The sequence below is a fragment of the Melospiza georgiana genome, chromosome 1 (assembly GCF_028018845.1).
Source record: "Melospiza georgiana isolate bMelGeo1 chromosome 1, bMelGeo1.pri, whole genome shotgun sequence".
Classification (NCBI taxonomy): Eukaryota; Metazoa; Chordata; class Aves; order Passeriformes; family Passerellidae; genus Melospiza; species Melospiza georgiana.
Genome location: NC_080430.1, coordinates 105,611,853 through 105,627,055, shown reverse-complemented (window position 1 = coordinate 105,627,055; position 15,203 = coordinate 105,611,853). Strand labels below are relative to the sequence as shown.

General features: G+C 36.9%; 1 protein-coding gene across 8 annotated transcripts in view; it reads right to left on the bottom strand.

The window, feature by feature from the left end:
* The window catches only part of DLGAP1 (DLG associated protein 1), a 407,137-nt gene that overhangs the window by 218,978 nt on the left and 172,956 nt on the right, over positions 1 to 15,203 (bottom strand). For 6 of the 8 annotated variants that reach the window (XM_058041385.1, XM_058041393.1, XM_058041401.1 and 3 more), the window contains one exon: positions 8,386 to 8,504. The exons of 1 other annotated variant lie outside the window; for it this stretch is intronic. The gene's annotated coding sequence lies outside the window, so the exon portion shown is untranslated. Of the gene's footprint in view, positions 1 to 2,649; positions 2,711 to 8,385; positions 8,505 to 15,203 lie in introns of those variants that run through there. One more of the 8 variants, XM_058041376.1, reaches the window with a different exon arrangement.

Here is a 15,203-nt window from a genome sequence, read left to right as displayed (position 1 = left end):
TGTAACTACTGCAATTCATTGCCAATCCACTTTTTCAACAGCATTCTTATTTCACACAGGCAAGTTCACACCACTACTGATTCTCACCCAGAAAGGACCTATTTTGCTATAGACTTGGAAGACATTGGTTGTTGGCTCCTGAACTAAAGTTGAATGCAAGTTACAGGAGTAGAAAGGGAAGATGGAATCATTCCTAATTCACAGGATGGGGTAATTTCAGTCTGCACTGCCTTCCACAGCACCTTTAATGTTTCTCTAGGACCTGCCAGAGCCTGGTAGCAGTGGGAGTACCAGTGCATTGGCATATGGTTACAGAACAGGTATGCATAGAAGTCAACACTATTTCTAGGTGAGGTGAAAGGTTCAGTATTAAATCAAATGTGTCTTACCTCAGGAATTAATATAGATAACAGCTATGTATAGGAAGTAGCCATTTACTAAACAGCTAATTAGAATACTTCCCAAAATAAACAAGAATAACAACTAGCCATTACTGTAATTACTCATTTCTGCGCCAGTCACTTTGCCTTCTCAGAGTACATTAATGCACTTTAAAGATGGCAAGCACAGCTGAACAAACATTATATTGCACCTGAAATTACTGAAGCACAAGAAATGAACGTGGTATGTATATTGATGACTCCGGAAGAGCAATATGAAGTCATTACTGACAGTCAACAAACTAGGAGCTGTCATATGTCAAAGTCTAAGTCATCCTTTGGAAAGTTCTGCAAAATATATATCCAAACTGCAGTTACATGTCTAGATAATAAATATATCAGCCATATATATGTTCAAACATCTGGTCCATGTGCAAATACAAGAATGTCCAACAACAGTGTACATATACATTCCATGCAGAATAGAGGTATGTATGTGCTTGAAGTGTTTCAAGGATTGACATTTGCAGTGCTTCATTCACATTCCACGTTTTCCATATGTGTACAGCTTATTAGCAAATACAGAGATGGAAGTTATCTCTGTGTGTATGGTTCTGGAATTCAGCAACCTTGTGGTGTGGGAAAACTCATTCCTTGCACTACCTATTCATTGCACTATTCCAGGAGCAGCTTTTGAGTAACTGAGTGACCAGCTATTTTCACCACAGCCATCTAGTGCTCTATGGAAAGCTGACCTTGCTTTAACTCCCTACAGCCAAATATCATTCATTAAGAGAATCCCATCATCAAGATTTCTGTCACAAATTTTTTGGGTTTTATTTATGCAAGGTTGACATTGCAAACTGAACATTTTTTACTATTGCAATATGAATGATTTTACACCCACTCCCATTAAAGTGTAAGCATATACTGCACTACCTGTAAAGGCTAGCTGTTGATTAATGTTAACTTCAAACCTCAATTACTCTGGTATTTAAGCAGAGTGATACAGACAAAAATGTACCTGAATTCTATGATGCAAAATATGATGATTCTTCAGAAAACAACAAAGAAAAGCAACAGAAACATTTTTTACAATAATGAAAAAGTCATAATAAATATTTCTCACAGGTCTTTTATCACTTCTCTTTTCACAATGTAACTGCCTAAATGAAGTTGCATAACATCAGCAGACCCATATAAAACAAACATGTCATGTCAACAAATGACAGCCACCCACTAGCAAACACTGTGATAGATCAGAAATAATACAAGAGTAGGATGAATCCCTGTGGCATTTCCAAATTAAACCCACAAAATATTGACTGGGAGCAATTTGGAGCAACCACCTGGTCTCAGTATATTAAGATTTTAAAATCTGATCATAACTGAGCTAAATAAGTGCAACATATGTTTTGCAGGTGTAGCTATATCCCAGAAATGCACTTGAAAAGAGATATAGTAATTCTTAATTGAAGGTTTTGTGGCATTGGAAAAGAGCAGGAAAACTATAGACACATTTAAAATCACCCTTTGCCCTTCTTATCTGAAAAGATTTTTCATATATTCTCTTTTACATACAAGAGGATGAATTCATTGCTTTGTTTACCAAGACAGACTATACATTTTAATATCAGATAAAAAGATGTATGAGTTCAATGTGATTTCAGTTTCTAAAATTTCTTAGATTTCTCTGGAAATGTCTCCTGTAACTTAGTTAACTGAAATCTTTAAACATGCTTGTACTGAAGCCAGTACATGTGATTTGATCCAAATAATAATGAAGAGAAGCAGAGAAGGGAGAAAATGTTTTCTACTTAAAACTACTAGATACTCTTTGTTGATCCTTAATCACACCACCAAGACAAAGGACTGTCATTTATTCCAAGAACTGAAGTCCTGATCTGGCCTGTGTTAAAAGCATTGTTACTCTCTCTGGTCCCAATGGAGAGATGGCCCCAGCATCTCCTTTCCTCCACAATCTGCTGGCTGAAACTTGGGACAACATCTGACAACTTTACATCCTCCGGGAACAAGGTTTGCATTTACCTTTACCTATACCAAGCTCCAGTGGGCAGTCTTGTGGGGTTATGGACAGAAAAGTGCTCTGGGCATCTTTCCACTCTCGTACAAAGCTACTCAGTTCAGCCCTGTATAGACCATGAAGCACATTTCCAAGAAATATGACAGGTAGGCAGAGGCAGTCCCCATCAGTAATAATGACTATTTCTCACAAGATGTTTAGGGCATAAGTGAAGAAATTGCTTACCTCAGGAAATCAGGAGGAGAAAACAGAACTCAGCCTCACCCCCACATGACATAATTGTAATCTGGGAGGGGAAGAATCACAGAATGGATCAGGTTGGGAAGTACCACAGTGGGTCCAGTTCCAACCTCCCTGCTCAAGCAGGGCCATCCCTGAGTCCATCATATAGAATTGCATCCAGACAGTTCTTAAGTATCTCCAGTGAGGGAGACTCCATATCTCTCTGGGCAACCTGTTTCAGTGTGTTTCTTTACTGTTTACCCACACAGTAAAGCAGCTTTTTGTCATGTTCAGGTGGAACTTCCTATGCATCACTTTCTGCCTGTTGCCTCTTGTCCTATTTCTTGGGACCACCAAGAAAGGCCAGGCTCCATCTCCTTGGCACTCCCTCTTCAGACACTTGCATACATTAAAGAGGTGCTCCTCATGCTTCTCAAGGTTAAACAAGCTCAACTGTCTCAGCTTTTCCTCATAAGAAAGAAAGCAAGAGAGACCAGCAAGAGGTTCACTGGCTCTCACTGGCCAGACCAAATCAGATGCTGATCAGCAATGCTGTATCACAAAAGCACTGTTGCCATATCATTTCACTTCATAGAGATAAGCTGCATCTAAACTGGAAATACACAAAAGTATTCTCAAAAAAATGGGAGCAGCAGTTGGTTAGGTTGTTGGTTAATATTTGTAATTTTTCTGAAGCTTTTATTTAGTTACTTAAAATAAACTCCTACGCATATCCTGCCCAAGCTGCTCTAACAGAGAGGAGTGAGTGTGCCATCAGGTTTTCTCTGCCAGTCATGAAATTGCTCTAATAAATCCTCATGCTGGTGTGGAAAGAAGAGCCTGCTCCCATGCCTCTGAGAGCAGGCTCTCTGCTCTGTCCTCGTCGTCACAAGCCTTTTAAGCTGACACTGGTTTTCACTTTGGAAGTGAAAGCATTCCTGCACCATGTGATAGGCTACCAAGCTTGCTTATGGTGCTGTGAAGAGCTGACAGAAGAGCCAAGCTTATCAACTGGTTATGTTTCCTCTTTCCCAGTAAATTTTCACACATCAAACTCTGACTGAAAAGAAGGGAACATGCAAATCTGCAAAATTTCACAGGAAAGTGATATGAACCCTATAGATTAATGTACAGACAGCCACAAAATGCGTTTTTAACTATAAAACAACTTATAACTCTGTGCCAAGTCCTCCCATTAGTGATCCAGTGAACAGTTATTACAGTAGTTTCACTTAATCAAAATTATGTAATTCCATAAATTTTCAGTTTAGACATTTTAAGTGGAGAAGCTGGAGACATTTTCTGCGTGGGTGTGCCTTTTGACACTGATGCTTCTGCTTCACTTCTGCAAAATAGCATCCTGCAACCTGTACTATTTTGCATTCCATTTCCATCCCCCAATGACTGTTTTTAGCCCATCAACCATATTTCAAGATGACCCATTGCATCCTCTGCTTACATCAGCATCCATTTATGTCTCTTCTTTCTTCTTTTGTTAGGCACTACCCACTGTAAAATGGAGAATTCAGAAGCATCTTTTATGCATTTAGTTCTTTATGTTGATTGCAACACAGCCAAGTCATCTAACAAGTACAGTTATTTATCACTACACATTGCTAGACTAATAGAATTTCATTGTTTTTGACTAAACTTTGATGTTAAATGCTGCTTGTCCAGATATATGCCATGAATGTATATCTACAAAGCATTAAAATAATGTTTAGACTTTTGTAACATAGTAACAGAAATTCTGCTAGTGTTTCATTGTGCCATTTTTATGCAAATGTTTTCATTATGCCATTTTTGAGCTTTCGTTTTAATTTCTGGTGAGCAGTAAGAGTGCGTCTGCCTTTTTTTTGGTGATCAAATGTTTGCTGGTGAAGAAATCATGTACCACTTCTTGAGTAGCTTATTATAGTCTCATAAAATTAAGCAGTGTTTAATAATCTGTGTGAAAAACCTAGTTGCTTAATTTTTCTTATAAATATATTCTTATATAAAGAAACAATTGCAAGAAGAACCTAAGCTATCACTTGCTGAAAGATCTGTAAACATACTGAATGAAGAATCTTGAAATATAGGATCCATGCAGGCTTTAATTCCCCAAAGGATTCATTTCTGTGTAAAAACTGCAGCTCAGAATACAATGGAATCAGAGGTCAATCATGTCCAACCTAGATATACCTTGTAATCCAAATTGGATGACTGATTCGGATCCTTCCCCCCTCCCACTGCTCCTCCTGGTTTGGTCTATACACACAAGATGGTTTTCTAATCCATTCCTATAACGCCTTTTATCCTGTTCTCCATTCTGTACACTATGCCACAACATTCTCAGTGACCTTCTACTTTAAAACTACTCCTTTGAATGTCTGTGCTTCCTGGATTGTCCACCTCAAAAAGTATCTTGAAAACATCTTTATTTTTTCTTTTTTCACTGAAGCAAATGAACAGTAATCTCTCAATAGCTCATGCTTGATCTGCAGCAGAATTGCTGCCTTATTGACAGAACTTCCTATAATGGGAATGGACAGCACAGGCCATTTCAGTATTTATAAACCCCTACTTGAATTAATTTCTTCTAGGCAGAATTAAGGTGGCAAGTACTGTAAACACAAAATCAAAGGGAAGTGAAAGCTGCTGCTAGGCTGACATCTCTAACCAGGACATTCAAAAATACAGAGTGAAAATCAATCAACCTTAAAAGCGGAAAAGTTTATTTGAGAAGACAAATGTGAAAAGGCTGCTGCAGAAAATTAAGCTAGTAGCTCACAGAAATGTGAAAACGTTACACCTGGAAAAGCAGGTGGGGAAACCTTTTTACAGGGGCATCATGGTGTATTCTAAAACCTGCAATTACACTAGGTACAAAGAAACCTGCAGCAGTACAATAGTTCTGAGAGCTGCAAAAATGGCTTAGGAATACTACTAATTAAAGATCACATACATCAGATGTCTCCCCCAGCAAAAGTAACTAGAGGCAAGCTTCTAGGCACCAAGATGACTAAATTTTGACTGTATAACAAGCAAATTTCAGTTTCCTTGAATTGTATTTGCTCTTGGTATTTACATAAAGGTTTGGATAAATCATCAGCTAATGTAATGAAATTTGGCCATAACTATGTGATTTTATTTTTTACACAGTAGAAAATCTTAAAAAGCTAGTAGTCCAGAATTCAAACAACAGAAACGAAATTTCTGTCTAAATTTTAAAAGCACTCTAGATCTTCACAGTAAGCCAAAGCTAATCTTAAATCAGCTCACCCTAAATGTTAACAGCTGCCAAAAAAGCATCTCCAGAATTTGTTTTGCTCACTTTCTAACTCTGCCTAAGTACAGCAGTTATTTAGAAGGATAAGCTCAATTATGTATACTGGGTAGGAGTTGTAATAGCAATATACAATTTCTCTTCTGATTTCAAATTTAGATGTATAGGACATAGCAGACATCCATTTTGCTCATCAGAATATGACGCTGCATCAAGAAAAGGTTGTCATGTTTTTTGAGCCAGAAGAAAATCTGGCACTACTTAACAAGGACTATGTATTCTAAATGATGCTAGACTTTCTCATAAAATTTATTTATATCTTCTGCATAGTAAGATATATATAATTTATACTTTTCAATTATTGTCATTTCCTTCTCTTAAATGAACTTACATCTTTCACTTAAAATTTTAGTATTACCAGTGGTTATGCCAGTTCAAGGATAACCTCTATAATTTTAGAATCGTGAATCTCCCAAGAACTAGTCTGGATGTTATGGCATTCTGTTATTTCCTTGGAAATGTTTTTTAGCTTCTAGTCAAAAAAACATAGCATTCTTTTTTATCAGAAACATGACATCAGTTAGTATGGCTTATTCAGCTCAGATTCAGAGCTCTTAATCCTCTAAAATATAATTCAGAGGCTTAATCCTCTAAAATAACCAAGATACTTGGATACAAGGACTATCTTACTGAGTTATATTTAAAACCACTACCTAATAAGAGTGAATTATAAGCTATATTTTTATATCCTGTATCATTATGCCAGGTAGTACAAGGCTCTAAAATAACAAGTGACTACTGATATTATTATCTAAAATCCTGTTTTCTGGAAGTGAAATGGAAGATTGTTTTGATTTGACTAATTTCATTCTGGCATCCAGATATTTATGAAACCACTGTCTGTAATATGATGAAAAACCACTGTATTCTGAGAACATCTTCTGACCTACAATTTGTATCAACTGCTATTATAAACACATTTATAAATTTCAGGGCAGAAGCCTACTTACCATCTTACAATTGAGAAAATCTCTTTTAAAAATGTATGGCAAGAAAAGGAAACACAGCCTCCTGCATGAAATCTACTTTGGCTTCAGTCACTTGGTATTTGTTTGCTGTGTGCTGTACAAAATTACTGAAGCACACAGAAATGACACTTTGCCCTTGGGTGCAACGGAATGACAGATTAAATGAGTAAATGGAAGACTTGGAGCCTCCTCCAAAGGGAAAAAATAAGCTTCTTAATACTTTCAAAGCCTTTTCAAGTATCAGCTTTTTCTGCAAATTAAGAGAGTAATTATTTAGTGAATCAACTTGAATTTCTTAAAAATGCAGGGAGCATGAGCGAAAAGAGTGATACATGGAACTTGTTTAGTTGTCCCACAGTTCTGGCTGCCTTCATGAACACCTGATTTTAACCTAAGGCTACACAAGTCTTTTGTTTGTGTAAGGAAACACAAGTTGCAACATCACCTAATGCACCGAAATGCTTTTTTCTGTAGCCTCACAGATGGAACCAGTAGCTGTGCTTCACTTTCAACCCCCAAATATATATTTTGACCATAACTTTGGGGACTCTTAAAAAGCACATTAAAAGGACAGTCAAAACTTCTTTTAAATCAGACTGCAGGCTCATACCAATTTACAATTTCTGTAGGAATTGAATATGAACTGCAATAGCTCAATACTAATAAAGGATTTTGCTGCAGCTAAATACCTACCTCATATTCACTAGAAATAGCACAAAGCAGAGATTGAAACTCGTATCCCTGAATTAAAGAACCTTCTTTGAGCCATTTTAGCATTTCACAAGGGATGCTTTCAAATGTTTCAGTTTCTCAGTTTCAATTTTGTTTCTTTTTTCTCTTAGGTTACTTTTTGTAGATATTTGCTTCTAAGAATTTTGTAATCTTTTCAATTTATAAATCACATGCCCTTCACCAAAACAAGTAACAAACTGAAACCCTTATCTCTGAGAATAAAGAGAAGAATTTGAATTTAGGATGAATCAGAAATATTAATTTATTGAGCTTACTGATCAAATGAGAAAATTAAAGAAGCCCTTGCACTGTACTCTGCTGGTCTCATTCTAGGCAGCTTAGTTTGAAAAGGAGCAGATTATAATGTCAAAATAGCTCATGCAAGAAATATTTTTTTTTCTGAAAGAAGATATACATATGTGTTTTGTATTGCACATGGAAATTAAGATATGGTCACATTTCAGTTGACAGAAAAATTGCAGGGAATAGAAAGCACAGGTGTTATACTACTGTGAGGGAATACAGAAAAAAACAAAAACTAAAGACACAAGACAATAGCAGAAAGAAATCCTGAGACACTTTTCACACAGCTGGATGTCCTACACTTAAAGGAAACTACAACTTCCCTAGAAATATTCCCATAAAACAACATTTCTCCCCAGACAAAATTAAGAAGGAACTGTAAGGATATCTGAGGGCTAATTCACATACCTTGAAAAATGCTGACACATATTAAGGACAATCTATAGCTAAGCACAGACTCCTGGAACAGACAGTTTTGACCTCCTCTGTGAAGAACTGCTGAGAGAATTGAGGTTGTCCACCAGTACCTGTAGTGACAGGACAAAGGGCAACAGTTTAAAACTGAAAGATGGTAGATCTAAATTGGACACAAGGAAGACTTTTTTATAATGAAGGCAGTGAGACTGTGGAACAGGTTGCACACAGAAGTTGTGGATGCCCCATTGTAGATGTGTTATGATTTGCAATGTCCCATGATTTTGGAGCAATATCTCTCATTGCATGTTTTGCCATAGACCTATGTTTTTGTCATGGTAGCTGCTATTACTCATGACTGAAGAGAGGATGTGGCACAAATAGCTAAATGGACTTTTAACCTGATAAGATGCTGCTGTCATTATATTCTTAGCAATGTCAAGCCCCATTTCTATCAGACTAAACCATTCAATGTCACTTAATACAACTATACCCACTCTATTCCTCTCAGACTGCCATAGTATAGTCAAGTTTCTGTTGCAATAAAACAACTTTACCTGCATGAACTAGTCAGAATTTCCTTTAACTTCTCTATTATGGAACATTTCATACCATGAAACCATACCTTCAAAATTCACCAGCAAACAAAAGCCACAGGACAGGACAGACAACAGGAAGACAGAGGAGAAGTGTGACTGCACAAGTGCCCTCATACAGAGGCTAAAGAAATAAACCCATGGTACATAAGACAGGATGAAAAGGCAGTAATGGCATTTCCAGCAAGGAAATTGTCTGCTCTTTGTTCTCTCTGCAGTCAGAAAAATATGCTTTCTGTATCCTGTTTGCTAATAAACACAAGATCATTAAAGTGATAGTTGATTCTAATAATCCATTTCACCTCTAAGCAGAAGAAGCTTGGCAAGGGTCCAAGTATTTCCCTGAGTAATTTTGTCATCAGGTAGCAGAAATTTCCAGAACATAAAGTATAATTTGGATAGAGTGTTCTATTAGAAGGAAGGCTTAAATAAAAGTAAATAATCACACAGCACAGTAAATAATTTAAAACAAATAAATAATCAGCATATTTTTAATTTTCTGGTTTTCCTTCTCATTTTAGACTCATGGTTTTCAGTGATTCTCCATGCTTCAAGTCTTTATCAGGAGAGTACAGTCCTCCCTATAGTAAATAGCCTCCTGTCAAGAAGCTGTTTTTAAATTAGTTTTATTTCCTAAACTTCCTTGGACTTGTCTATGGAGTGAGCATCCAAGGATCTTATGTTTAAAAAGCCTTGGAAAACAGAAAACTGGTTGATTGACTTCCATCAGGCAGCAAATTATCAGGGACTGAAAACCAACTAACACGACACAATTTGTCTCAATTTATTTTTCTAAGATTTAATTCTGTCTCCTCTCAGATTTGTTGTTCAAATGCTGATAGAACAGCCCACAGGAAAAGCAGAACACACAATTCTGTCAGTTTTGTTCCATCACAATTATCTAATCAAATCTTTGTTCACCCATTCATCAATATTTTTCATCTCATAATGAAGATACTGCTAAAATAGCACACCCAGAAGTTTCCTCATCCTACTTCCTATTAAAAACCTCAACAACCTACCAGGATAATTGGTTGAAATCTGGGTGTGTATAAGGAAAACTGCAGTACAGTGAAGACAAGATCAAATTGCTTACTCTTTACATAAGATTGATTAAATAGTCTATAAAATGCTTATTTTTAAAAAAGAATTCCTAGCAAAGATTTCAAACATCAAAATATGGATATTTTTTGTCTGATATGCAAAACATATCCTGCATATAAACACAATCTGGGCACATTAGAATACCCTTAGAAACAATAAACTCATGCACTACCATCCATAACAGATGTATACGACACTCATGAGAATATATACTGCTACACGCTTTCTGGAAAGGACTTGCAGATTCAGAACTGTTACACAGGTGAAAAATTATGAATGTTTCTCACCTCCAAGCACCTGACCCTAACTGGGATAAACTAAACTCTGGATGTCAAAATGATAAAAAACCCTGTGGGAGGATGGTGATGCTTGAAGAGAATAAAAGCTGTATCAGCTACTGCAAAAAAAAAAAAAAAAAAAAAAAAAAAAAAAAAAGGAAAAGAAGAATGCAAGAAAGTGGTTTGCCCTTGACAAACTTTGTAGTACATTCTTTAGTACATTATCTGTGGTACATTTCTGTAGAAAGCTGTGAGCTTTCTATAAATGCATAACTGCACAGTTGCATTGCTTCAGTATGGAAATGACACTAACACAGGCAATACAAAATTTGCTCCCATTCACATTAACAGTCACTTAGGGAATAAGGTGCAGTTAACCAAAATTTAAGGACCAATCTGACTCTCTAAAAAACCTATTCTCTCTGTAAGAAGAAAAGCATTTCACTCTACTGTTCCCATGGGACAGAATATGTAGCACAGATATTAATCTGTGCATTGTTGTAGCTCTCAGTACAGACCACTGTTTTAAAGACCCTTAAACATATCAACATTAAGCTGATAAAACATTTTTTATTTATTTCTTAGATGTGGTAACATACAGAGATAAAAAGGGAAAATAGCAGTCCTAAAATAAAAAGTAAAGAAAAAGAAAAATAAAGAAAAATAAAATTAAAGAGGTGATAAGGGGCATATGTTCAAGAAACAGTGACTATTGAAAGCACTAGGTTGATACCTCCAAAACTCATAACTTAAATATCCTAACAGAGGACAAGAAGATATGGCAGAGTTTAGGAATAAGGGAGGGACGAAATTCAGGACTTCATCAAATCCTGTTCTTGTGCTACACATTTTTCTAAACTAAATGAAATTTGTCTACAGTTTCATGTTTATAGGACTTGATGGAAAGAAATCCAGTTCATTTTCATAATGAGAACCAGAGGAAATAAAGAGATGAATCCTTTATTAAAATTTAGAGCTACAGACAGGACCTCTGTCACAACACCTGCACTGCTGATTAGTAGGAATGTGTCCTTGTCCAAAGAAAAAAAATGCCTCAAGAAATGATTACACTGCATATGTGACAGAAAAATCTTGCAAAGAGCCTTCAGATAAAAAATGCTGCCACTAATTCAGCAGCAGCTTTGCGCAGCCTGGTCCAGTGGAAGATGGCTCTGCCCATGGCAGGTGGGATGGAACTAGGTGATCTTCAAGATCCCTTCCAACCCAAAACATTCTATGACTCTATGATTAAAATTTAAGAGCAGTCTATTTTGTACACTCCAAGAACAAGTAACAGTGCTGTGTCATAGACATAATCAGAGATTTTTTATGCCAGGGGAGCATACATCATACATGCCTTCCAGGAATCCTTGGGCCTGAGGACACTTTGGGTCTGAGGAGGCTTTCCCTTTGCCCAGTGCATTCCTTGGTGCAGGTGGGGGAGCACAATACTCATTTTTGTCAGGACACGACATCTGTGCTCTACAAGAGCACTTACCAGGGCTCTTCTGGGGCATTTCCTTGAGTCACGCTCCAAGGGTTTCACTTTGATATTGCTGAGCAAAGGCAAGCTGACTCTCCCAGAGTCATTCAGACCAACAAGAGAAGAGCAGACAACAGGACACTCCTAAGTACTCCTTCTCCAAAAGGCTGAGCTTCAGCCCTGTGCAATACTAATTTTCATCTGGGTTGGACATACCAGGACAAAGGAACTAAGATGTGTGTGGATGGAGGCAGACAGAGGTCAGCCACCGCAAACAAGGTCTGGGTAGATCTGCTCAAATAGCCCTGATTTTCAGACAGCAAGGGTAATGGGAGGGTGGGATACATCCCCTGAGCCCCAGCATGGCTTCTCATACTGTAGCTTATGAGTACCAGATGCGAGTCTCAATTCACTTAATATTCAGTACTATTTCTTTTACTACACAGGAAATTTTTTTATTATTATTTAGAATTAGAAAAGAAATGCATATGTAAAGAGCAGAGGCAGTAACATTAAAAAATTAGACATCAGAGTATTTTAAAATTCTCACAGAATTTGCAATTTATATAAAATATTTTTTTCTTTAAATCCAAACTAAAAGAAAAATAAATTAGAGTGCTTTTCAGTTCCATGTTTTGAAACTGGACTACTTTGCCCAATAATTTTGTTTTACTTCCTTGGTTTTTCTTCTCTACTTTTTCTGACACCTGTACTGGTTAAGCACCTCAAAAGCAAGCACAAAATCACTCATAGTATTTTAAAGGCTTTCATGAATATTTCTCAAAGTGTTTTGCATTGCAGTTTAAATTTATTTCATTAGTGCCAGGTCAACAGTACAACTGCATGGACAAGGAGAGCAGTGGCTACTGTATTGTCTCATAGCCAGGCTTTTTCCATTCTACAATGAAAAATTTAAGTTCCATTATATTGGAGAAAAGGCAGTGTGAAGGGAGACAAGACTGAACCTATAAAGACCAGATGGTCTTTTTCATAAATTATAAGATCACAAGGAACATCTAACTCAGGGTCTAGTAGATAGGTACTGAACAGCTTTCACTGCTCTTCCCTAAGTCAGCTGGCCTTACAAAACACAGGCTGTGAATGAGGGATTTGGCCAAAATATTTCCTCATAGGTTTGCAGACTTCAATCTTGATCTACAAAAACGAAAAGAGTCTCAAATAATCATTATATAAGGGAGAACAACAACTGAATTGGCTCAGTCTAGAGGTTTTCCAAAAGTCTGCATCCAAAGCCATGCACTGGAAGAGGCGAGTCAGAGACTGCTTGCATGTAGGAGTTGTTTTCCCACATTTGTAGCAGCAGCTGCCAATAAAAAGTCAAGGGGAACTAAACTGATGTGACTCTCTGCCCTTCCACATCTGCGCTGGACTTGCACTGCCTCAACTCCCTACTCAAAGCTCCACTCCTGAAACTTCAATGAGTAGTCAAATGATTGCTGCTATTTGAACATAGGTGAGAGTGCACTTGAAAATGGTGAATGCTTAAACTGGTGACAGTGTAATAGCACTAAAAGGCATGGAAAGTGAAGAAATTACTTTGTAGAGCTATTCAATATGAAGTATGTAGGATTCTTAAAGCACCACCCCAGTCCTTCCCCATATCATTCTGCAGCAGCTGAAAAAGATGCTCAATGAAAGACAAAATACAACCTGGAAAAGTATTGGCATTACTAGCAAGTGAATTCAGTCAATTCTGGACTCATGGATGGTAAAACACAGAAGAATAAAGAGTTTATGAATTCCCTTAAAAACTACAGATTTAAGAGCAACCTAGCAACCCTCTAAGTTTTATGTGATAGAAGTTATAAGTGTATTTTACAATAGAGGTAAATTTTGAGGAGGCATGCAAAGAAGAGTAAGATTCATGAATGAAATATAACACTCCAAACACTTTACAGATACTTCACCTAGCAGCAGCTCCTCTAGTAAATTGCAGTAGAAAACCCATTCCAAGATAATACAAGAAAGCACTTAAATCAGTAAAAATCAACCTTTACTGAAGCACGCATGAAAGGCACAGAAAATGCCTGACTTCAGCTATGGCAGCAGTGAATAAGATGACCTGCAAAAACTTAGTCAGGATGAGACTTTTAATAGTTTCAAATTATTTGAAAGATGGAACAGCTCTTTGCATTATATAGTTAAGGAATGTTAATAAAGATTGAAGAAAGGTTCTGCCCTGAGACTTTGCTCCCCCTACACTGTTAATGTAGGGTCCCACTTTTATATAGGAGAAGTTACTTGGAACAGTTTCCAAAATCATAGACTCTTAGAAACATTTAGGTTGGAAAAGACTGTCAAGTCCAACTATTAACCACTTCCCCAAGTGCCATATTTACACAACTTCTAAATACTGTCAGGGATGGAGACTCAATCATGTCCTGAGAACCCTGTTACAGTGCTTGACAACCCTTCTGGTGAAGAATTTATTCCTAAAATCTAATCTAAATTGGCCTTGAAGCCACTTCCTCTTGTCCCATCCCTTGTTACCTTGGAGTAACAAGGTACTTACGCCAACTTCCAGGTAGCTGTAGAGAGCAGTAAGGTCTCCCCTGACCCTTCCTTCCTCCAGATTAAACAACCCCACTTCCCACAGTCGCTCCTCATAAGACTTGTGCCCCAGACCCTTAACCACTTCACTATTCTTTAGAAACACTCCAGCACCTCAATGTTTTCTCTTATGCAGGATGCATAAGAATCCCAGCAGCATTGGGATTCCCAATGTTCAAATTTAAGGTCCTGACTACAAATACAATTATTTAACAAAAATAATGTATAGATTCATAATGCTGCCATTGTACCAGTATTTTTTTATATAGAAAATGTGCCAGTATCTCATTGTGAGTTAGACTTCAATCATTTTACTGCACATTTAATATTTAAACCAGAGTTATTTTTATGTATTTCTATGAACATTTTTTTTCTGGGGCAGACTGCTTGAAATTCATAGGTTTCCAGAACAAACCTGGAAGTTAGTGGAGATGACACCTACAAATACTCTAATTTTATGTGATTCTCACATGTGAAAAATATGTTTAATTATGTTTACAGTAAATTCTGAAAATTATTTCTTTCATCTTCAGCCTTACTCTTCCAGTTCTCAGTTAGAAACAAAGTGAATACTTGCACTGTGGGATTAACATAACCTACTATCACAAGGGTCCTTTTTAAGAAACAATGTGAAAATGTTAAGATTACTAAGATACACATAATTCTTACACGTTTAGAGACTCTTTCCTTGTTTCTGACTCCCACTTATTTTCATTCCAAGAAATATCAAATACACACTAAATTAATCATGGCCTTTACTTACTCTTTGATCTTAAGCTA